Source organism: Schistocerca serialis, chromosome 11 (genome assembly GCF_023864345.2).
Source record: "Schistocerca serialis cubense isolate TAMUIC-IGC-003099 chromosome 11, iqSchSeri2.2, whole genome shotgun sequence".
Lineage (NCBI taxonomy): Eukaryota > Metazoa > Arthropoda > Insecta > Orthoptera > Acrididae > Schistocerca > Schistocerca serialis.
In genome coordinates, this window is record NC_064648.1 from 37609587 (window position 1) to 37634771 (window position 25185).

The 25185-nt window shown below is 43.3% G+C and overlaps 1 protein-coding gene across 1 annotated transcript in view; it reads right to left on the reverse strand.

Annotated features, from left to right (window-relative positions):
• Nucleotides 1-18991, reverse strand: part of LOC126427084 (caseinolytic peptidase B protein homolog) — a 118216-nt gene extending 99225 nt beyond the window's left edge. Inside the window, exon 1 of the mRNA XM_050089261.1 lies at nucleotides 18922-18991. The gene's annotated coding sequence lies outside the window, so the exon portion shown is untranslated. The remainder of the gene's footprint in view (nucleotides 1-18921) is intronic.
• Between the last annotated feature and the right edge of the window lie 6194 nt (nucleotides 18992-25185).

Sequence of the window (25185 nt, forward strand, 5' to 3'; positions counted from 1 at the left end):
CAAATGGTGCTGCGTAAGTCATAAATGCGTGACAGTTTGGAAGGTTTTCTGTATCAGGCTTCACATAATTGCTTTCCATTGTTACGTGGAACTTGTAAACACGTTTCGATAATTACTAACTAACTCGTTTGTGGGAACAGTACATAAAGGCACTAACAACGTCACTTCACACTCATGTAATATACATAAGCAGAGTCTTGATATTTAATAACCTTTAAACTCTTATTTGCATAAAAATAACATATTTTGAGAGAATATTGACCGAAAACGTTGTTTTTTGGATGTAATCATTCACAGTAACAACCTAACCTAACTATATTTCTAAAAAAGGAAAATAGTCTATTATGAACTCAAGATATAAGGAACCAAAATTGGGATCAAATGAAGGAAAGCCTACTAACCAAAGCTGAACAAATAGCACCTATAACCAAAATCAAAAAACACGCATGGTGGACAGAGGACTGTGACAAACTTATTGAGCAAAGAAAGAAAGCATGGCAACAGATGCAATCTCAGAAAAATGAATATAATAGGCAAAATTTCCTGAGTGTAAGAAAACTAGTGAGTAAAAACCTCAAAAGAATTAAAAAAGCACAAGAAGATCAACTCCTTTTGCAGATCAACGAAGACTTCAACAAAAACAAGACTAGGAGCTTTTACAGAACTTTTAAACAAAAAATAACCAAGTACAGCCCACCGACACTCCAATTACAAGATAAAAATGGTAATATTGCACACAACAACAGGGATAATTGCAAAATTTTGAGGGAATATTTCAGAAACCTTCTGAACTGTAAAGAACCAATTGAAAAAATGGATTTCAGCAACTCAACTTCAACAAGTCCTAACTCAGAACCACCCACCGTCGAGGAACTACAATCAATCATTTTGAATCTCAAAAACTATAAGGCTTCGGGAGAGAACCAAATTACAGCTGAACTGTGGAAAAATGTCAATAGAAATGCCATAGAATCTCTCCAAAACATATTTGAAGAAATATGGAAAACAGAAAGAATTCCGGATGAATGGAAGATGGCCCTCATTCACCCAATTCATAAGAGGGGATCCAGAACAGACCCCAACAATTACAGAGGGATTTCGCTCCTTGACGTAACACACAAAATACTGTCTAAAGTCCTTTTGAACAGAGCAGAACCTCAGCTAGATTGTCAACTTGGAGAATATCAGGCAGGCTTCAGGAAGGGAAGATCGTGCCCAGAACAAATTCTAAACCTCAAAAATCTTATGGCCTACCAAAAATCGAGAGCAAAAGCGTATGTCATCACATTCATTGACTTTCAAAAGGCGTACGACTCCATAGACAGGGAATCTCTAATCTCCATATTAAAAGAATTGAACCTAGACAATAAAACTACAAACCTAATTAGAGAAACCATCACCAACACATACTCCAAAATTAAATTTATGGGAGAACTCTCAGACCTATTTGAGATAAAAACTGGAGTACGACAAGGTGATGGACTCTCTCCATTGTTATTTAACTGTGCCCTAGAAAAAATAGTAAGAGAATGGAACAAGAAAATCAATAGTGGAATCCGACTAGGAACAAAAAACAAAGGCATCAAGGTTAATTGCCTAGCATTTGCAGATGATATGGCCCTACTAGCTGAAACATGGGAAGAAGCCAAAGAACAGATCCTCGAATTACAGAAACAAGCAGAGAAAATAGGCCTTAAAATTTCTTTTGAAAAAACCAAAATAATCACAGATATAAAAAAGCCAATGAAATATCTTAAAGTAAGAGACCAAAAGATCGAAATTGTTAAGGAATTCAAATATCTTGGTGAATGGATTAGCTGGAACGCCCTTGAGAAAAAAGCAATAGAATTAAGAAGAAACAAAGTTGAACTAGCCTTTCAGCTTACTAAAAATACTTATAATAAAAAGTCCCTCTCATGGAATTCAAAAATAAAACATTACAACACTGTCATTAAACCAGAAGCACTATATGCAGCTGAGACATTATCTACCACTAACCATGGCCCAATTGAAAGGCTAGAGATCAAAGAAAGAAAAATATTGAGAAAAATTTTAGGCCCCAAATTTCATAACGACAAACTAATTCATACCAAAAACGAAACACTCTACAAAACCACAGAAAAACTTTCGGATACAATGAGGAAAAGAAGAATTGAGTTTTATGGGCACATTCTCAGAATGAACCCAAATAGACTTACAAAAAGAATGTTTGACTACTTCAGGAATAAAAAATCCAAACCAAATTGGTTTATCCAAACAGAGAAAGACTTAAGAGAACTACACATCACAGAAAAAATGCTCACAGACAGGACCGCAAAAATGATAAGCAAAGACAGAAAAGAGGGATTCCAGCTCCAAAATAGAAAGAAAAGAACGATTGTCATCTCTGATGAGGAAAGAAAAGCAAGATCAGAAAGAATGAAGCAGTACTGGGCGAAAAGAAAGGCACAGAACACACAGAAGTGATTGATTCAACGTACCCCAAAGTTGGGTGAAACGAAGAAGAAGAAGAACTCATTTTCCAACCAGATGCGTCCTCTGGTGATTCTTTAGTAACATAATCACTAAATCCAAAGCTAAAACCGCTAAATATGTTTAAAACAACAAACATAAACCACAGCTAACCGATCGACAGGGCCACACCAAAATCCAAAACCTCTCGGTACAATTGTCGTAAAATCGGTGGGAGGACTGCTCGGTAACAAGTCTCAGAAGCTTAACTGAATAGGGTATTTCGATAAAGAACCGAAAGTGACGTCACTACCGAGACTAACCTACTACACCGATCGGTATGAACGATACAGAATAGGGCCCCTGGTTATAGCACGACACCGATAGTAAAAATACTGCGTATCTACGACGTTCGATAAATATCTGCGGTCGAAGCGCACTAATCGTGTCGATAGCTGATTTTAGCCATGTTGCCAAGCAGAGTTAAATGCTGCCTGAATTCAAATCTAAACCTGTTTCGATGGATCCATGTTTAATGTTATACAATGGAGCTGAGTCCTGAACGGAGTTCACTGTCTGATCTGATGTCAAATTTTGTCTCCGGTCAGCCATGTTTATACAGTTAGAGATTAATATTCGAAACTACAAATTTCATCTGTACTTGGGCTCTCTTTAAACTGATGTCAATATATTAATACCGATAACAGTTCCTTGATTTTTTGGGAATAAAGATTAAACACTACAGATGAGAAGGGTGGTACATGCAGTGTAGGTACGATGGTATGCCCCCACCCCCCACCCCCCCGCATAAAAAAACGGAATAACATTGCCGTGGGCGGAGCTTGTGTAGTACGCATTTCTGCCGCTAGGTGTGTATACCGCCTACTCATTGCCAGTTCAGTGCCGTCTGTCATGTCGATCTGGCTTGTTCTGTTTATCTGCAGTGATGGCTTTTGCTGCTTTGTTCGTTTTTTATGATGGTAAGTTCAAATGAACAACGTGCATCGGTGAAATTTTGTTTTCTATTCAGTAAAAAAGCTGCTGAAACAGTTTTAATGTTGAAAACACCTTACCCAGATGACGCTATAGGAAAAGCTCAAGTGTACGAGAGGTTAGCTCTATTTAAAAATGTCAACACGTCGACTGACTGCGGACCTCGCTCTGGAGGTCCATCGACTGCCCGAATCGGCGAAAATATTGAAAAAAATTGGAGAGCTTGCACTCACAGACTGTCGGCAGACAATTGATCAACTGTCAGAGATTAGTGGGTTATCTTGGAGTTCGGTTCAGAGAATTTTAACGGAAGATTTGGGAATGGAAAAGGCTTCCTGCCAAGTTCGTTCCTCGGGTTCTGACTGGCAATCGGAAGCAACATCGAGTTGAAACATGTCTTGCTTTGAAACAACAGCTTCAAACTGATCCCGATTTTCTGTCAAAGGTCATTACTGGTGATGAGTCATGGTGCTGTGGTTACGCCCCAGGAACAAAGCAACAGGCAAGCCAGTGGAAGATGTCATCCTCACCCTGTCCAAAACAATGTCCTCAAGCCAAATCAGACATCAAAGCAATGCTGATTTTGTTATGCCAAAGGTGTACATCTACAAACAACGGTATGTAGCGGAGGGCACTTTACGTGCCACTGTTATTACCTCCCTTTCCTGTTCCAGTCGCGTACGGTTCACGGGAAGAACGACTGCCGGAAAGCCTCCGTGCGCGCTCGAATCTCTCTGATTTTACATTCTTGATCTCCTCGGGAGATATAAGTAGGGGGAAGGAATATATTCGATACCTCATCCAGAAACGCACCCTCTCAAAACCTGGACAGCAAGCTACACCGCGATGCAGAGCGCCTCTCTTGCAGAGTCTGCCACTTGAGTTTGCTCAACATCTCCGTATCGCTATCACGGTTACCAAATAACCCTGTGACGAAACGCGCCGCTCTTCTTTGGATCTTCTCTATCTCCTCTGTCAACCCGATCTGGTACGGATCCCACACTGATGAGCAATACTCAAGTATAGGTCGAACAAGTGTTTTGTACGCCACCTCCTTTGCTGATGGACTACATCTTCTAAGGACTCTCCCAATGAATCTCAACCTGGCACCCGCCTTACCAACAATTAATTTAAATGATCAATCCACTTGAAAGCGTTCTGCACGCATACTCCCAGATATTTTACAGAAGTAACTGCTACCAGTGTTTGTTCCGCCATCATATAATCATACAATAAAGGATCCTTCTTTCTGTCTATTCGCAGTACATTACATTTGTCTATGTTAAGGTTCAGTTGCCACTCCCTGCACCAAGTGCCTATCCACTGCAGATCTTCCTTCGCTGCAATTTTCTAATGCTGCAGCTTCTCTGTATACTACAGCATCATCCGCGAAAAGCTGCATGGAACTTCATTCAGAGTATGTCCCCCCGTGTCAGACAGCAAATCAGACGTTTTATTTGGAAGTTTTAGGAGGGTCGCGCAACAGTCGTCGTAAAAAGAGACCCGATTTGTGGCAGACAGGAGACTGGTTCTTCCAGGATGACAACGCACCTGCACACACAGCCATCTCAGATACACAATTTTTGGCTAAAAATGGCAACTTTCCACTGCCCCCATGCACCTTATTCGTCTGGCCTAGCTCTATGCCACTTATTTCTTATTTCCACGCATGGAAAGGAGCATGAAAGGACACATTTGAGAAGTCGAGGAAAAAAAAAAAACGAGGGAGGGTTTGTCGGTCATTTATAAGGATGACTACAAAAAATGTTTCGAACAGCGGGAGCACCAGTGGAACAAATGTGTTACTTGTACTGGAGAATATCTTAAAGGGGATAAGGTAGTTTTGTAAACAATTTGAAAATAAAGTTTTAAAAAATACCAGTTTCTTTGAGTACCCCCTCGTAAATAGGCCAGTGATTAGTGGATGCTCTGCATCCGCAGCTTCGAGTGCATGTAGCCTAAACTGGGGGAATATGAGGGGACGCTTCTTTCGGCTTTTGAAGCCGTTTCTGCCATGTCAGCGGCACTTAATATTCAGCAATGTACGACGTGCGAGGCACCAGTCGGTTGGAATATCTCCTCAGTTGTGCGACTGGATTCGTTGTTTCCAGTCAGAAAGGTCGCAGTTCGTAGTAATAGACGGAAAGTCATCGAGTAAAACTGAAGTAATATCTAGCGTTCCCCAAGAAATTGTTATAGGCTCTCTGTTGTTTCTGATCTTTATTAACAACATATGAGACAATCCGAGTAGCCCTATTACATTGTTTGCAGATGATGCTCTCATTTGCCGTCTTGCAAAGTCATCAGATGACCAAAACGACTTGCAAAACGATTTAGATAAGAAATCTGTATGGTGCGAAAAGTGGCAATTGACCCTGAATAAAGAAAAGTGTGAAGTTATTCACATGAGTACAAAGAGAAAGCCGCTAAATTTCGATAAGTCACACAAATCTGAAGGCTGTAAATTCAACTAAGTACTTAGGAATTACAATTACAAATAAACTAAATTGGAACGATCACGTAGATACTGCTGTGGGAAGAGCAAACCAAAGACTGCGTTTCACTGGCAGACCACTTAGAATGTGCAACAGATCTACCAAAGAGACTGCTTACACCACGCTTGTCCGCCCTATTCTGGAGTATTGCTGTGCTGTGTGGGATCCGCATCAGGTGGGACAGACGGATGACATCGAAAAAGTACAAAGAAGGGCAGTTCGTTTTGTGTTATCGCGAAATAGGGGAGATAGTGTCACAGACATGATACGCGAATTGGAGCGGCAATCATTAAAACAAAGGCGTTTTTCGTTGCGAAGGGATCTTCTGATGAAATTTCAATCACCAGTTCTTTCCTCCGATTGCGATAACATTCTGTTGGCACCCACCTACATAGGGAGAAATGATCATCACGATAAAATTAGACACATCGGGGCTCGCACAGAAAAATTTAAGTGCTCGTTTTTTTCCCGCGCGCCGTTCGAGAGTGGAACGGTAGAGAGACAGATTGAAGGCGGTTCATTGAACCCTCTGCCAGGCACTTTATTGTGAATGACAGAGTAATCACGTAGAGTCAGTGACTCACTCTTAAAGCCAGGCTCTACATATGAAGTTAGATGAGTACCTGAATTCTAAGTAGCACAATAATTATGACTAATAATGGAAAAATATCTACTTCACTATCAACCAGGGAGACACTAAGATACAAAATAAATGTTTCGTTTGCAGAATGTATTACTGAATTGTTTGAGAAATGGTCAGTGCCATTGTGCACGCCACAGACACAAGTACGGCTGTTGATAAAATATCGATCAAAATCGAAATGGCAGTATCGAGTGCAGATATTTTTATATTATATTTTGTTCGCAATTTTCGATAAATATTTTAAGTTGTTCTTTTGAAACTGTAAGCACTCCGTCTTCAGGCCACAAGTGGCCCATCGGGACCATCTGACCGCCGTGTCATCCTCATTGAGGATGCGGGAAGGAGGGGCGTGGGGTCAGCACACCGCTCTCCCGGTCGTTACGATGGTTTTCTGTGACCGGAGCCGCTACCATTCGGTCGAGTAGCTCCTCAACTGGCATCACGAGGCTGAGTGCACCCCGAAAAGTGCCAACAGCACATGGCGGAACGGATGGTCACCCATCCAAGTGCCGGTCACGCCCGACAGCGCTTAACTCCGGTGAACTCACGGCAAGGCCGTTACCCCTTTTGAAACTGTAGTAGACATAATTTTTCTCTCACTGTGTGAAAGAGTCTTAATACTTTTTGAGCTTTCGTCAAGTCCAATGTCTCTCTCTGATTGTGTGAAGCAAGTATAGGTGGCACAAAAGTCTTATTGCACTGGGGGGTGGCGGTGTAAGTGGGATAACAAGATATCCGATATGAAGAAATAGCACACCAGTTGTGTTAAAAAACAAATTTTAAACGCAACTAGTGTGCTATTTCATCACATCGGCATTCTTCAAAAATAGCTGCTGAAACTGTTGTATATAAATCTACGTGACAAGCTTAGTGTTTGCGGTGAGTAGCGGAAACGCTGACGTAATAGACGCTGGGCGCTACCAACAGAAAATGCAACGTTTAGCTTCACCACGCAATTTTGACACTACTATTCCTACGTCGCTGGTGTATGCAGAAATGGAAAAAAACAGTGAAGTCGACGAAGTTCAAATGGTTCTGAGCACTATGGGACTTAACTTATGAGGTCATCAGTCCCCTAGAACTACTTAAACCTAACTAAACTAAGGACATCACACACATCCATGCCCGAGGCACGATTCGAACCTGCGACCGTAGCGGTCGCGCGGTTCCAGACTGTAGCGCCTAGAACCGCTCGGCCACACCAGCCGGCTCGACCTGAAGTGTTCCGGACAAATCTGATATGTGACAAAACCGAACGACGGACTCACCGGACGTCATCTATTGTGCCACTTACCTGCCGTTATCATTGTTAGCAAAGTGGTTACCGCCGGTCGGTGTGGCCGAGCGGTTCTAGGCGCTACAGTCTCGAACCGCGCGACCGCTACGGTCCCAGGTTCGAATCCTGCCTCGGACATGGATGTGTGTGATGTCCTTAGGTTAGTTAGGTCTAAGTAGTTCGAAGTTCCAGGGGACTGATGACCTCCGGAGTTAAGTTCCATAGTGGTCAGAGCCATTTGAACCATTTTAAAAAAATGTTTACCGCCAAGCGTGAATGTGCACCATTTTCCATTCCTGTCTTGCTCTGAGGGGGATAAACGATCTGCTATAATAAATCAACACTTTTATATGCAGCTCTAAAACTGGCTATTTATCTATAACGTGCAACCGGTATTTTTTATAGCCTGGTGGATTCGATTCCTTTCCGCCAATAGGACGAGGCAGGAAGCAAAGATAGCAGTGAATGGTGTGAAGAAGAAGCAAAAATATGGAGGGGAGTAAGGCAAGAATGCCCATTATCGCCATATTTGTTCAACTTATTTATTGAAAAAACCACTAAAAATTGAAAAGAATAACGGGGAACGAATACACTGTATCCATTTTGCAGATGATATAGTAGTAGTACTTGCTGACTCAGTAACGGAAATGGAGTTTATGTTGCTAAAATCTGCCAAAATCCTAAGAGAATTTAATCTAAAAATGAATAAGAAGAAAACAAAAGCCATGGTAGTAGGGAAGACAAAAGAAAATGATAAATGTTGTGTTGGCTGAAGAGCCAACACCGGGTTAGATCACGCAGGCTGGCGTGAGGAGGGAAGAACTATACTGACGTGAGGTCTGGAACGTGACAAGGAATTAGAATTCAGAAAGCGGACGTAGCTAGTTTGATACTTTAATCCATTAATGATGAACGTCGCTCTTGCAGGTACATGATTCACAACATCAATATCAATAGTAAGTGAATATGGCGCCTTGCTAGGTGATAGCAAATGACGTAGCTGAAGGCTGTGCTAAACTGTCGTCTCTGCAAATGAGAGCGTATGTAGGCAGTGAACCATCGCTAGCAAAGTCGGCTGTACAACTGGGGCGAGTGCTAGGGAGTCTCTCTAGACTAGACCTGCCGTGTGGCGGCGCTCGGTCTGCAATCACTGACAGTGGCGACACGCGGGTCCGACGTATACTAACGGACCGCGGCCGATTTAAAGGCTACCACCTAGCAAGTGTGGTGTCTGGCGGTGACACCACAAAGTTAATATTAAACTAGAAGATGTTCTGGAGCAGGTTGGGAACTTCTGTTATTTGGGGAGCACAATCACTGACAACAATAAATGTATCGCAGATATAAAGAGAATAGCCTTGGCAAAGCAAGCTTTCCAAAATAAAAGGAATTTACTAACAGACAATCATAAGCCTAGAAAGTAGGAGAAAGTTCGCCAAAACTTTTGTCGGGAGGGTCTTAACACACGGATGTGAAGTGTGGACTCTGGGAAAGGCAGAGAAAAAGAGACGAAGCAATGGGAATGTGGATATGGAGAAGAATGACGAAAACAAACTGGGTAGATAGAAAAAGTAATGAACAGGTCTTAAGAGAAGTGAACGAGAACAGAATGCAGCTAAATTATATAGGAAGAAGAAAATAAAAAATCATAGGGCACATAATCAGACAACCAGTTACTAAAGAATGTATTTGAAGAAAAAGTTTTAGGGAAAAAACAAAGAGGCAGGCAATGAACAACATATTTTAATAACATCAAAGAAGATATGGGGATAAAATCCCATGAAGAATTGAAGAGAATGACAATGGAGAGAAGGACGTGGCTAAATTGACAAGGCAGAGCCTTTAGTTGATGATGATAGGGCGATCATTTTTTTCGGTATATCGCGGGCCGATAACGATATTTGTTTAAATATCGATAATCGGATTCCACAGATCTTTAAAAATATCAGCAGCCGTAGACGTAAATACTGTGAGAAGCCAAAAGGACAGCGGCTACTGCATGAGTGAGCTTAGCTTCTGCAGTCCAGGCTGAACCGCACATCTGTCTTGCAAGACATAGTCGCTGTTTTAAAGTATTTACTGCTTTATTTGTTTGCGCTAAGTTTATTTCAATTACAGTGCCATTTTCTATCTGTCTGTGAATAACACGCAATTTCGTTAACCTTCGTTTCTTTTTTTTTTTTTTTACAACTATTGACAATAGTGTGTGATTATGCAATACTGCTTACTCTTTTCCACGTCCACAGAACACACATTAGTGCTGTCGCTGTCTGTATTGAGTTGATTGTTATAACTAACAGATGGCGTGATTATGACAGCTATGCTGCCATATTTCGATCGGTAATGTCGTTATAGATCACATTTTTTTATAACTATGGCCTTTTGTTCCGTTTACAAATTTTTTGCACTTTTGACTGCTTTATCTGAAAGAACTCCAGCGGTGTTATATGGTTACAATTTTGTTTTAATTTATTGATCTATGACTCTCTTGTAAAACAAAGCTGTCAGAAAGCACAAAGGATGGAAAACTGTACTGAAATGCAGGAGTATCTGCAGCGAATTGACGCATGGTGCAGGGAATGGCAATTGAATCTCAATGTAGACAAGTGTAATGTGCTGCGAATACATAGAAAGAAAGATCCTTTATCATTTAGGTACAATATAGCAGGTCAGCAACTGGAAACAGTTAATTCCATAAATTATCTGGGAGTACGCATTAGGAGTGATTGAAAATGAAATGAGCATATCAAGTTGATGGTCGGTAAAGCAGATAACAGACTGAGATTCATTGGAAGAATCCTAAGGAAATACAATCCGAAAACAAAGGAAGTAGGTTACAGTGCGCTTGTTCGCCCACTGCTCGAATACTGCTCAGCAGTGTGGGATCCGTACCAGATAGGGTTGATAGAAGAGATAGAGAAGATCCAGCGGAGAGCAGCGCGCTTCGTTACAGGATCATTTAGTAATCGCGAAAGCGTTACGGAGATGATAGATAAACTCCAGTGGAAGACTCTGCAGGAGAGACGCTCAGTAGCTCGGTACGGGCTTTTGTTGAAGTTTCGAGAACATACCTTCAACGAGGAGTCAAGCAGTATATTGCTCCCTCCTACGTATATCTCGCGAAGAGGCCCTGAGGATAAAATCAGAGAGATTAGAGCCCACACAGAGGCATACCGGCAATCTTTCTTTCCACGAACAATAACGAGACTGAAATAGAAGGGAGAACCGATAGAGGTACTCAAGGTACCCTCCGCCACACACCGTCAGGTGGCTTACGGAATATGGATGTAGATGTAGAAAAACGCCACAACCAGCAAAAAAATCTCGTCTACAACAATGGCTACCAATATATGGCAGCATCAAGTCTTCCGACAGTGCCAGCAACGATCGATGTTTTATGGACGTCAAAAGGAGCTAGATGTGCAGTACGCACTACTGTATAATCACCCGGTATTGTCAATTCTTATACATAAGCGGAGCGAGGTGGCGCAGTGGTTAGCACACTGGAATAGGATTAGAGAGGACGACGGTTCAAAGCCGCGTTCGGTCATCCTGATTTAGGTTTTCCGTGATTTCTCTAAATCGCTTCAGTCAAATGCCGCGATGGTTTCTTTGAAAGGGCACTGCCCATCCTTCCCTAATTCAGCGTTGGTCGTAATATTGATGTTTTATTGATAGCTGAATCGATTTTCGATTTCATCTGAGTTTAATGTGTACAGCACCGAAGATCACTATGTGATCGAAAATCGATTCAGCTATCAATAAAACATCAATATTACAACCAACGCTGACCTTCCTTTTAATTTAACGTATATGGTCGTTGTGCACACAGCACTCCATGGCTTCCCTAATTCGTTGGAACCGATGACGTCGCTGTTTGGCCCCCTCTCCCAAGTCAACTAACCAATCACTCTCTTTCTGCTTGAAATCTTTGTTCATGTGATTTTAATTAATTTCATTCACTAATTCCAATTTAATTTCTTTTGTTTTATCATCGTATTTTTTGTCGATGTTATTGCATTCGTTATTTTTATCCCTCACTTTGCTTGCATTTACTTATAATCCCTGCCGGCCGGTGTGGAAGAGCGGTTCTAGGCGCTTGTCTGGAACGGCGCGACCGCTTCGGTCGCAGGTTCGAATCCTGCCTCCGGCATAGATGTGGGTGATGTCCTTGGGTTAGTTAGGTTTAAGTAGTTCTAAGTTCTAGGGGACTGATGACGTCAGAAGTTAAGTCCCATAGTGCTCAGAGCCATTCGAATTTGATTCCGCCGCAAAGAAAAACGCCTTTATTTTAATGGTATCGACCCCCAATTCTGCATCATGTCAGTGACTGTCTCTCCCCTATTTCGCGATAGTACAAAATGTGCTGCCCTTCTTTGAACTTTTTCGATGTTCTCCGTTAATCCTACCTGGTAAGGATGCCGCACCGTGCAGCAGTATTCCAAAAGAGGGCGGACAAGCGTAGTGTAGGCAGTCTCTTTAGTAGATCTGTTACATTTTCTAAGTGTTCTGCGAATAAAACGCAGTCTTTGGTTCGCCTTCCCCACAATATTTTGTGTGTGTTCGTTCCAGTTTAACATGTTCGTATTTGTAATTCCTAGGCATTTAGTTGAGTTTACGGTCTTTAAGATTATACTGACTTATCGTGTAAGTGGTGTTTATAATGCACGCCTTTCAGCAGTTGTGCGGATGACCTCGAACTTTTCATTATTCAGTGTCAATTGCCAATTTTCGCACTATACAGATATCTTTTGTAAATCGTTTTGCAATTTGTTTTGATCTTCTGGTGGTTCTGTTAGACGATAAACGACAGTACCATCCGCAAACATATTGCCTCCTAAATCGTTTATACAGATGAAACCTTGGGAAACGCCAGAAATGTGTCTTAATTATGACTTCCCGCCAATTACTACGAAGTGTCACCTCTTTGACAGGAAATCGCGAATCCAGTCACGTAACGGACTACATTCCGTAGGTATGCAATTTCAGTACAGGTCGCTTAGTACTTGTAACTTGTACCACGGCAGGAGATCTATAAGCTTCGCGCACGTCCTTGACGTGTCTGCACTGCAAGGGAAACAATAAAACTCCCCCCCCCCCCCCTCCCCTCACAACCTCTTACCTAATCAACAGTTGCCCGCCTGCCCCTGACGTAACCGGCCAAGTTTACATAGCTCACAGCCGCATTTGCCCACGTCAATTAAAATTAAACACGTCTTAAAATATTACTATCACTGTAATTATTTTTGTTTGTTGCTGAGCAAGAGAGAAGCTTTGAACGTTTGTTGACGTCAAAACTTATCCGTAGTGCATGCAGAAAGGTTTCCAGAATTACTGCAGTCAGTTGCCTTTTGCTTTACCACTCAATTTTTACCGGTTTAGAATCGCCTAGCGATTCCTCATCAGATGGTACACGTTGACTGCACGTTTCACGCACTTGTGGCAGAATATATAAACGTAGCGTGCAAGCATCGATCTCATAATGTGAACAAGTCTCGCCAAATTCAGTGGTTATATGTTTAGGCTATACATTCTGCTACGTGAGTCCCACGAACGTTTGAAACGTGCAGTGAATATGTAGCATCGGATGATGAATCGCTAGGCGATTCGAAACCGATACTGGAAAATAAAAACTGAATAATAAAACACAAGGCGACTGGTTGCAATAACTTGTCGAAACCTTTTAGTTGACGTTTATCGTTTCGGTTGTTTGGTGCTAGAGGCATATTATTATAAAATACGGCTGAGAACCGCTTGGCGCATGGATACTTAACTCTTAAATCGGGCGGTAGTTTAGCGACCAATGGTCTATTCTGTTTCATCTTTTCAACTTTGTGCATCGAAACAACCACTTTCTTTCGTTTCGAAGCCGTTTCACTGGCGCACACTCCAAACACAAAACAAAAGAGCAACGCCGACTTAGCTTCTCAACTCTTTAAAGGTGTGTCCACACTTGTTCAGCGCTGCGCGTGCGCGTAAATTTCCAACAGCGCAACAACGCATACGCATTTGAGCTTGCGTAATTTCCTGGAAATGGTGGCCGTGCGCTTTTTAGCACCCGACTGGTGGCTGAGGCCAGTGTGTAATGTGTTGAGGTTATGCTGTGAAACGGATTATGCGAAATAATGTCTGCTGCATGCAAAGGAAGCACAGCTGATTATAATGATTACAATATGGCTCTGAGCACTATGCGACTTAACTTCTGAGGTCATCAGTCCCCTACAACTTAGAACTACTTAAACCTAACTAACCTAAGGACATCACACATATCCATGCCCGAGACAGGATTCGAACCTGCGACCGTAGCGGTCCCAGACTGAAGCGCCTAGAACCGCTCGGCTACAATGGCCGGCAAAGATGATTACAGACAAAGAAGAAAGTTGACCGGAGTGTCCCGTTCTGAAGACTATTTGAACAAAAATTCGAGAACTGTTACCCTGGTCGTCAGGTGTTATATAAAAGGTCTCCGATCAAACTTTTGTAAAGAATAAGATACAGTAAGTTTTGAAGTAGAGAAACTCAAAAGAGAGAAAAAAATTTAGGAAAAGCTTCCGCATATGTGAACACCGTGGACAAATATTCAATGCTATGGCGACTTAAAAGCACAGCAACTGGGGAGCCTGACATTCAAACAAAAAAGTTTAGCTCCTCAAAAAACTACTAAAAACTGAAATGATGTACACTGAATATGCAAAAACTACAAAACTGAAAAATAAAACCTATATCGTACTAGATTCTGGCTTCAAGGAAACTCCAAAATTTTGCCGTGTGCGAGGATATTTTTCTACATATCGTCCTTTATGATTAATGTTCTGTAAACAAAATGCAATTGACGCATTCAAAGCTAATTAGCCTTCACATAACGGCTACGAACGTCCCTTCAGTATTTTTCAGTTTCAGTAATAAATCGCTGAAATGCTTTGTTTTGTAATGAGGAACAAGCAGCTCGAGGTGATGTATAAGCCACCACTTACTACTTAACGAAATATCAGTGCCAGCCTTATTGTTGCATTTTCCCAAGCAGAAAATGGTCCAAATGGCTCTGGGCACTCTGGGACTTAACTTCTGAGCCCATCAGTCCCTTAGAACTTAGAACTACTTAAGCCTTACTAACCTCAGGACATCACACACACCCATGCTCGAGGCAGGCCTCGATCGTGCGTCTGTAGCGGCCGCGGCTCATGACTGTAGCGGCTAGAACCGCTCGGCCACTCCGGCCGGAGCACAATTCTTTGTGCGTGCCCTTGTGTTCCCGTGCGTCTGCCATTGCGCACGACGAAAGACGCATCCTGTGGACGTACAGGTTGACTACTGTTGAACTATACGGAAAAAGGTACATTAGTTACAAACTACGGCGTGCACACACTTTATTGAACACGTAAACGTCACTACACATATTCGGATTTAGGATACGACATGTTCGATAAGCCTGCCTTCATTGGCGATGATGTGCCGCCGACGAACAGCGAAATTCTGGAAGATTCGCTGAAGTGTCGATGACCTCCTGAATGGCTGTTTAAAGCAATGGTTTTGGGGTTTTCGCTGTACACCTTGTCTCTAATATAACCCACAAAAAGGAGTCGCGAGTGTTCAGATCTGGAGAATATGGCGGCCAAAGCCATGTCAGTGGCCTCTGGGTACCCCAGAGTGAGAATGCGGTCCCCAAAGTGCTCCTCCAGGACATCAGACACTCTCCTGCTTCGATGGGGTCAAGCATGAACCATATCTTGTCGAAATCAGGGTCACTTTGGATGTTGTTGTTGTGGTCTTCAGCCCAGAGACTGGTTTGACGTAGCTCTCCATGCTACTCTATCCTGTGCAAGCTTCTCCATCTCCCATACCTACCGGAACCTACATCCTTCTGAATCTGCTTAGTGCATTCATCTCTTGGTATCCCTCTACGATTTTTACCCTCCACACTCCCCTCCAATACTAAATTGGTGATCCCTTGATGCCTCAGAACATGTCCTACCAACCGATCCCTTCTTCTAGTCAAGTTGTGCCACAAATTTCTCTTCTCGCTAATTCTGTTCAATACCTCCTCAATAGTTGTGTGATCTACGCATCTAATCTTCAGCATCCTTCTGTAGCACCACATTTCGAAAACTTCTATTCTCTTCTTGTCCAAACTATTTATCGTCCATGTTTCACTTCCATACATGGCTACATTCCATACAAATACTTTCAGAAACGACTTCCTGACATTTAAATCTATACTCGTTGTTAACAAATTTCTCTTCTTCAGAAACGCTTTCCTTGCCAGTCTACATGTTATATCCTCTCTACTTCGACCATTATCAGTTATTTTTGCTCCCCAAATAGCAAAACTCATTTACTACTTTAAGCGTCTCATTTCCTAATCTAATTCCCGCAGGATCACCCGACTTCACTTTGGATAATGGGGATGAAATCATATTCAAAAACCTTCACGTACCGTTCGGTAGTGACCTTGCCATCAGGGAATACCGCACCGATTATTCCGCGGCTGGACATCGCACACCACACACTCACCAGCCGAGAGTGAAGAGACTTCTCGATCGCGAAATGCGGATTCTCGGTCCCCGAAAAGCGCCAGTTTTGCTGATTGACGGAGCGATCCAAATGAAAGTCGGCTTCGTCCCTAACCCAAACCGTACGCCGCATACTAATTGCCACCACGGCCCGCGCAGCTTGAACGTCCGAACGCAAAGCGTTCAGAAGTTATGACGATTTTACTTACAAGCGAACCTCCCCATCGCAACCCCCTCAGATTTAGTTGTAAGTTGGCACAGTGGATAGGCCTTGAAAAACAGGAAAAACAGGAAGAAGTTGTGTGGAACTATGATAAAAATAAGCAAAATATACAAACTGAGTAGTCCATGCCCAAGATAGGCAACATCAAGGATAGTGTAAAGTCAGGAGGGCCGTGGTCCCGTGGTTAGCGTGAGCAGCTGCGGAACGAGAGGTCTTTGGTTCAAGTCTTTCCTCGAGTGAAAAGTTTAATTTTTTATTTTCAGACAATTATTATCTCTCCGTCCGTCCGTCCGATGCGAGGTAACTGCGCCGTAGTATGGGGACGCTGCACCTAAACAAACATCGAAACACACGACGTCAGTCGATTGCAGCGCACGGAAGAGAGAGTATTCCTGCTAACGAGGCTCCCTGGCTGGCAGTTGACTGTTCACTACTCTGGACGAGAGTGCATTAAATACGGGAGATGTATTCCGTTGGCAATATGAACCCAGCAAATGTCGCTCCCGACTTCAATAAGGAGGTCAATGAATATTTGAGAGGCACGTCCTTTCGTCTACTAATCGCACGGTTTTGCGGTGCGGTCGCAAAACACAGACACTAAACTTATTACAGTGAACAGAGACGTCAATGAACGAACGGACAGATCATAACTTTGAGAAAATAAAGACAGTAAACTTTTCGCTCGAGGGAAGACTTGAACCGAGGACCTCTCTTTCGGCAGCTGCTCACGGTAAACCACGGGACCACGGCGTTCCTGGGTTCACATTATCGTTGATGTTGCCTACCTTGCGCATGGACTACTCAGTTTGTATATTTTGCTTATTTTTTTCATAGTTCCACACAACTTCTTCCTGTTTTCTCGATTGATCTGTGTTCAGTTTTTTCAAGGCCTATCCACTGTGCCAATTTATAACTAAATCTGAGGGGGGGGGGTGCGATGGGGAGGTTCCCTTGTTAGTATAGTTCAATAATTACCAGCCTGTACCTTGAGGAACAGGTCCACACTGACTAGTAGTCGATAGCTCGGAACGTAGAACAGGGTATCGCTATGCAGCATCCGGTGTCAACAAATATTACTGACATTAAATGAAACAAGACGCGTACTGTTACCAGTCACAACACGATTCCATAACCAAAAAAGGCAAAGAGTACACCGAGTTCATCGTACAGAAAACGAAAGCTACACAGAAGAAAAAACCGGTCAATCTTATAAAGCAACAATTACCTTCCAAACCGAACCAAAACAGCCAAAAGAAGCACACATTCTACACACCTTTCCTCAACATCACGAACATAATATTCACTGCAGAAGAAGAGGCTCTACTCTGCAAAGGCTTAAAACACAATGTTCAAGCTCCGCTGGACCAAAAGAACCGAGAGAAGCTCATCACTTGTGTCTCACAGATCTCGACCATCGCCTTTAAGAAACAAACCGACAGAATATCAGCCTGCCACAAAATTAACGAAATCATTGAAAAGGAAATTGCAAAACCATTCCCAGCATACAAGAAAAGAGAAGCAGCCCTTATACGTACCATTAAGACTAAATTAAACACGAATAATGCAATAATTGTAAAAGCTGACAAGGGCAACACAACTGTTGTAATGGACAGAACAACATACATAGAGACTTCTTCCAAACCAGCAACATAACTGAAATACATAAAGATCCAACAGCCAGAATACAAAAGGAAATTAAACACATTTCGAACAACATTAACTTTCTACTCGCCATCCAAGAAGCAAGAAACATTGTAACAATGAGCCCACAAGCACCTTGCCTTAGGTCACAACCTGAGATACACAAAAATGGGACCCCCATCAGGCCCATAGTGAACTGTAGGAACAGCCCAACATTCGAGCTCAATAAAATACTCTTCACAATTCTCAAACAAGCGTACACATTCAATAATGAGAGAACACTTAAAAACACAACAGAATCCACACAATATGTCAAAAACATACAAGTACCTGATGGAGCCACACTTGCCTCGTTTGACACACATAACCTTTATTCCTCTGTGCCACTAGATCCCACACTAGAAACAATCAATGCCAACCTACATAAACACAAAAAAATCCCTTCAACTCACATTAAAGTAAAACGGTGACTGGTAACAGTAAACTACTTTTTTCATTTAATTAAATATATCATACCCTATCGACGGTAAACATATTTGCGAGTTAGAAAGGAAAACACAAAGGAATCCGGATTAATGACGACCGGACAAGCAAGGATCCCGTGTAGTTTGATATACCACTTAGTGATTCCGTGCCTCATAGTACATCCGCGGACAGAAGCGAGTAACGTGCCGGCTGACACCTCCTACCTGCTGTGTACGCGGCAGCTCTGCTGCGGAGGATGAAGCGCGGACCTTCTGCGACTCTCCAGCGGCGCGGTCAGCGAGCGACTGATCGTTGTCCAGGCGGGAGGGGCCGCAGCTCCGACGTCACGTGACTCCCGTCCCTGCCCCACCCTACCCCCACCACTCTTCCTGGAGAGCAGTGCAGAAAGCGCGAGCAGTGCGACCTTTCCGCTTCGTGCAGCTTTTTTCCTGGAAGTGAGCCGCCTACCCCACACTTCTTTCCACAGAACGCTGCGTACCGAATAAACAGTTCTGCCCTCCATTGCGCTAGACGTCCGCTTCCGTCTTCCTTGTGACGACACGGCCGACTTGTCGCGCTGCCGACAATACACGCAGCAGGTGAACAAACATTTTCCGTCAGCAGCCGGTACGGCAGTCTTTCTTACAAGGGAAACTCCCCATAGCAACCCCCCACCCCCCTCGCCCAGATTTAGCGGCAACATAACCCAGTGGACAGCTCGTCAAAACCTGAACACAGATATAAGTATGAAAACGGGAAGAAAGTGTGCTGAACTGTGAAAAAACAAAAAAAAAAAGCAAAATGGAAACCGTGAACAGTATATATTCACAACATTATGTACTGTCCGTTCGGTCATTGAAATGTTCCCCCCCCCCCCTCTCTCTCTCTCTCTCTCTCTCTCTCTCTCTATATATATATATATATATATATATATATATATATATATATATATCCCGCGTGGGTTTGTTGGTACCCCCATCGGGCGCCTCCCCGGGTGGCGGATAGGGGAAAGCTTCCTAGATATAGGTGGTACTAGGGAAATGAAATACCCAGAGCGGACCAAAACCCAATAAACCCAGTGGTGTGTGTTCAGCATCTGGCGGCCAGTGGTCAGCGTCTGTTCCTCTAGTTGAGGCGGCTGCACAAAATCTTCTCGAACTCAAAAATCGAGTCGTATACCTGTGGTCTCAACAGAGATCACCACAAAAAATACACTCCTGGAAATTGAAATAAGAACACCGTGAATTCATTGTCCCAGGAAGGGGAAACTTTATTGACTCATTCCTGGGGTCAGATACATCACATGATCACACTGACAGAACCACAGGCACATAGACACAGGCAACAGAGCATGCACAATGTCGGCACTAGTACAGTGTATATCCACCTTTCGCAGCAATGCAGGCTGCTATTCTCCCATGGAGACGATCGTAGAGATGCTGGATGTAGTCCTGTGGAACGGCTTGCCATGCCATTTCCACCTGGCGCCTCAGTTGGACCAGCGTTCGTGCTGGACGTGCAGACCGCGTGAGACGACGCTTCATCCAGTCCCAAACATGCTCAATGGGGGACAGATCCGGAGATCTTGCTGGCCAGGGTAGTTGACTTAAACCTTCTAGAGCACGTTGGGTGGCACGGGATACATGCGGACGTGCATTGTCCTGTTGGAACAGAAAGTTCCCTTGCCGGTCTGGGAATGGTAGAACGATGGGTTCGATGACGGTTTGGATGTACCGTGCACTATTCAGTGTCCCCTCGACGATCACCAGTGGTGTACGGCCAGTGTAGGAGATCGCTCCCCACACCATGATGCCGGGTGTTGGCCCTGTGTGCCTCGGTCGTATGCAGTCCTGATTGTGGCGCTCACCTGCACGGCGCCAAACACGCATACGACCATCATTGGCACCAAGGCAGAAGCGACTCTCATCGCTGAAGACGACACGTCTCCATTCGTCCCTCCATTCACGCCTGTCGCGACACCACTGGAGGCGGGCTGCACGATGTTGGGGCGTGATCGGAAGACGGCCTAACGGTGTGCGGGACCGTAGCCCAGCTTCATGGAGACGGTTGCGAATGGTCCTCACCGATACCCCAGGAGCAACAGTGTCCCTAATTTGCTGGGACGTGGCGGTGCGGTCCCCTACGGCACTGCGTAGGATCCTACGGTCTTGGCGTGCATCCGTGCGTCGCTGCGGTCCGGTCCCAGGTCGACGGGCACGTGCACCTTCCGCCGACCACTGGCGACAACATCGATGTACTGTGGAGACCTCACGCCCCACGTGTTGAGCAATTCGGCGGTACGTCCACCCGGCCTCCCGCATGCCCACTATACGCCCTCGCTCAAAGTCCGTCAACTGCACATACGGTTCACGTCCACGCTGTCGCGGCATGCTACCAGTGTTAAAGACTGCGATGGAGCTCCGTATGCCACAGCAAACTGGCTGACACTGACGGCAGCGGTGCACAAATGCTGCGCAGCTAGCGCCATTCGACGGCCAACACCGCGGTTCCTGGTGTGTCCGCTGTGCCGTGCGTGTGATCATTGCTTGTACAGCCCTCTCGCAGTGTCCGGAGCAAGTATGGTGGGTCTGACACACCGGTGTCAATGTGTTCTTTTTTCCATTTCCAGGAGTGTAAAATTCAACTTGAACGCATGATGGAAAAGACGACCACAGAGTCACTACCCCAGGCACCAGTCGATAGACTGGATTCACCTGATCATCGGATTCTGGGGCATCAGGAACACCATGCGGAGAAGAATCGCAGCTACTCAAATACTCGTCACACTCTCAAAACGAAACGTAAAAATTTTATTGGTACAATTAATGTGAACACCCTCACTAAAACAGGCAAATTAAAGCAACTCACCAACGCAATGGGAAAATTTAACCTGAAAATCACTGCACTGCAAGAGACAAGATTCGCAGATGAAGGACACTTTAACACAGAGAATTACAGGATCTACAAGGGCAAACCTGCCATAAAAGTAAGAGACAAACTATCACTTTTCGTAACAGGATTCGCCGTACACACTTCCGTACTCGACTCAGTTACTGACTTCACGTCTCCCAATGGAAGAGTCTCCCTGTTATCAGTAAAATCAGCTAATAAAGCATACACTCTGATCAATGTGCACGCCCCCACATATCACCACAATAAAATCTACCCTGAAACAGTGGACAATGGTGAAAAACTAATCGACTTCTGCAGAAACTTTGGACTTAAAATAATGAGTACCCAGTTTCAAAAACCTGCACATAAATTAACCACGTGGAGATCACCCAGTCTTAGACAGGGTGAATACCAAATAGACCATGTCGCAATTTCCAAAGAAAACATAAAAGAAATTCAAAACATCAGAACCCGCAAAGGTGTCTTTGAATCAGATCATCATCTTCTCCAAATAAAAACAAAATTCCAACCCAACAGAATGCTAAAAAGGCCACCCAAAAGTACCAAACCAGATCCGGAATATCTGCAACTGAACAAAGAAAAAATCATCATGCAAATTAATCAGGAAAAATCAACAGACTGGAAGAAACTAACAGAGAAAATTCAGGAAGCCCTCAAATTAGGACAACCCCCTCGTAACAGGAAACATCGCTGGTGGAATGCAACCTGTGATGAGGCAGTTGACAACCGAATAACTGCATGGAAAAAATTTAGCAGTCACAAAACTGAAGAAAACTGGGAGAACTTTCTTAAAACCCAAAAACAGACCTCAAAAATAATTAGAAAAGAAAAACGGGGATATGACAACAACAGACTCTCTGAAATCCAGCAGGATTTCATCAAAAACAATACAAGAAATTTTTATAAGACTTTCAGAGAAAACTTACAGGGATACCAAGCGCCTAGCTTGTGCTTCAAGAAACCCGATGGCTCTTTGGAAACCAACACGAAAAATTACTGCACAATCTTAGCCCAATATTTCAGTTCCCTCCTCAACTGCGAACCACGCCAAGAAAAACGTCTTCTCTTCTCCAGTATTCACACACCCAGACTCAGATGCCCCGGATCTTGAAGAAATTATGGAGATTGTCAAGCAGTTGAAAAATAACAAAGCACCAGGAGAAGATGGGATCATTGCTGAGTTCTGGAAACTAAACGATCCTATACTTATGCAGAAATTACACCATATAATATCAGACATATGGATAACGGAGCAGATACCAGAGGACTGGAAATGCGCTCTAATTCACCCGCTACACAAAAAGGGCGACAAGACAGACATGAACAATTACAGAGGAATTTCCCTGCTCCCAGTCGCTTACAAAATCCTTTCCAAAGCGCTTTTAAACAGGATAGAATCCCAAGCAGATACACTAATTGGTGAATACCATGCCGGATTCAGAAAAGGACGGTCATGTGCGGAACAGATCTGGTGCTTAAAGACAATATTACAAATGAGGAAATGCAGAAACACAGTAGTTACATTCATCGACTTCAGGAAAGCATATGATTCAGTGGACCGTGGAACCCTGTTTAAAATCATGGAAGAATTTGGGATCGACCGAAAGACACGAAAAATCACAGAACAGACACTTACAGGAACAACGGCCAAAGTGAAATTCATGGGCGAAGTATCAGAACCCTTCGAAATCAAATCTGGAGTCCGACAGGAGGACGGACTATCCCCAATCCTTTTCAATATTGTTCTAGAAAAGATAATCAGGGAATGGGAACCTCACGTAAAGGGTATCCAAATTGGTATCAGGAAAGAGAACCGAATTAAAGTCAAGTGCCTTGCTTTCGCTGACGATATTGCAATTATCACCAATAACAGAACAGAAGCGATTCACGCAGTGGAAAAACTACATGAAATTTCACAAAAAACCGGACTACAGATATCTTATGAAAGGCAGCCAGAAGATAAATCCCCTTTAATAACAAAATATGGTAAAATTGCACAAGTCTGCCATTTTAAATACCTCGGTGAAACTATACAGTCCTCAGAATTAAGCCGAATTGCCAATGAACAAAGAATCACCAAGCTTCAGAAAGCCTACAAGCTAACATGGACGCATTACAACAAGAAGTGCATTTCGACAGATGCAAAATTAAGGCACTATGCAACAGTGATTCTTCCAGAAGCAATCTATGCAGCTGAAACAATGGTGATTGATGGTCATTCTAAAATTAAGGAAATAGAAAAGCAGGAAAGAAAAATTCTCAGGAAGATTTACGGTCCAATCAACAAAAATGGCATTTGGATGAAGAGACCACAAAACGAGCTCTATAGAAAGATCAACATAGTAACAGATGAAATCAGAAAGCGCCGAGCCAAATTTTATACACACATCTACAGGATGGAAGACTCCAGAACAGCAAAGAAATTATTCAATATTATAACAAGGAGTAAATGTGGCACGGAATGGCTGAATGAAGTCCAGAGGGATCTACAGCAGATCAACATAAAAAATCTCGAAGATCGCACCGAGTGCCGGCATAAAATCACAAGTGTGAAGTTTGGGGAAAGAACATCGCGTCAGCCTGGTAAAAAATGGACAGAGGAACGGAAGAAGGAGCATTCTGAGAGGATGAGGAGGTTTTGGGATGCAAAGAAGAAAAACATCCGAAGATGAAATTGTGAATTCAAGTTCAATCGCTCTCCTAAAGGGGAACAATCGTTATAATATATATATATATATATATATATATATATATATATATATATATATATATATAATTATGTTTTGCCCTTAAAAGCCGGCCGCGGTGGTCTAGCGGTTCTAGGCGCTCAGTCCGGAACCGCGCGACTGCTACGGTCGTAGGTTCGAATCCTGCCTCGGGCATGGATGTGTGTGATGTCCTTAGGTTAGTTAGGTTTAATTAGTTCTAAGTTCTAGGGGACTGATGACCACCGATGTTTAGTCCCATAGTGCTCAGAGCCATTTGAACCATTTTTTTGCCCTTAAAAAGCGCAGTTGGGCCAAACTAAAAGGCCAATTCCTTTTGCTGGCTTCCTCGCTGCCCACTATACAGGGTGAGTCATCTAACATTACCGTTTGATATATTTCGTAAACCACATCAAATACTGACGAATCGATTCCACAGACCGAACGTGAGGAGAGGGGCTAGTGTAATTGGTTAATACAAACCATACAAAAATGCACGGAAGTATGTTTTTCAACACAAACCTACGTTTTTTTAAATGGAACCCCGTTAGTTTTGTTGGCACATTTGAACATATAAACAAATGCGTAATCAGTGCCGTTTGTTGCATTGTAAAATGTTAATTACATCCGGAGATATTGTAACCTAAAGTTGACGCTTGAGTACCACTCCTCCGCTGTTTGATCGTGTGTACCTTAGGTACAGAAGAGACTGGAGCAGCACATTACGTCCACATGCTAACACCTTTTTATTGGTCTTTTTCACTGACGCACACCACGTGTGTACGTGTACATCACCCCTCACGGTAATCTACATGTCCGTCAGTGAAAGAGACCAATAAAAAGGTGTTAGCATGTGGACGTAATGTGCTG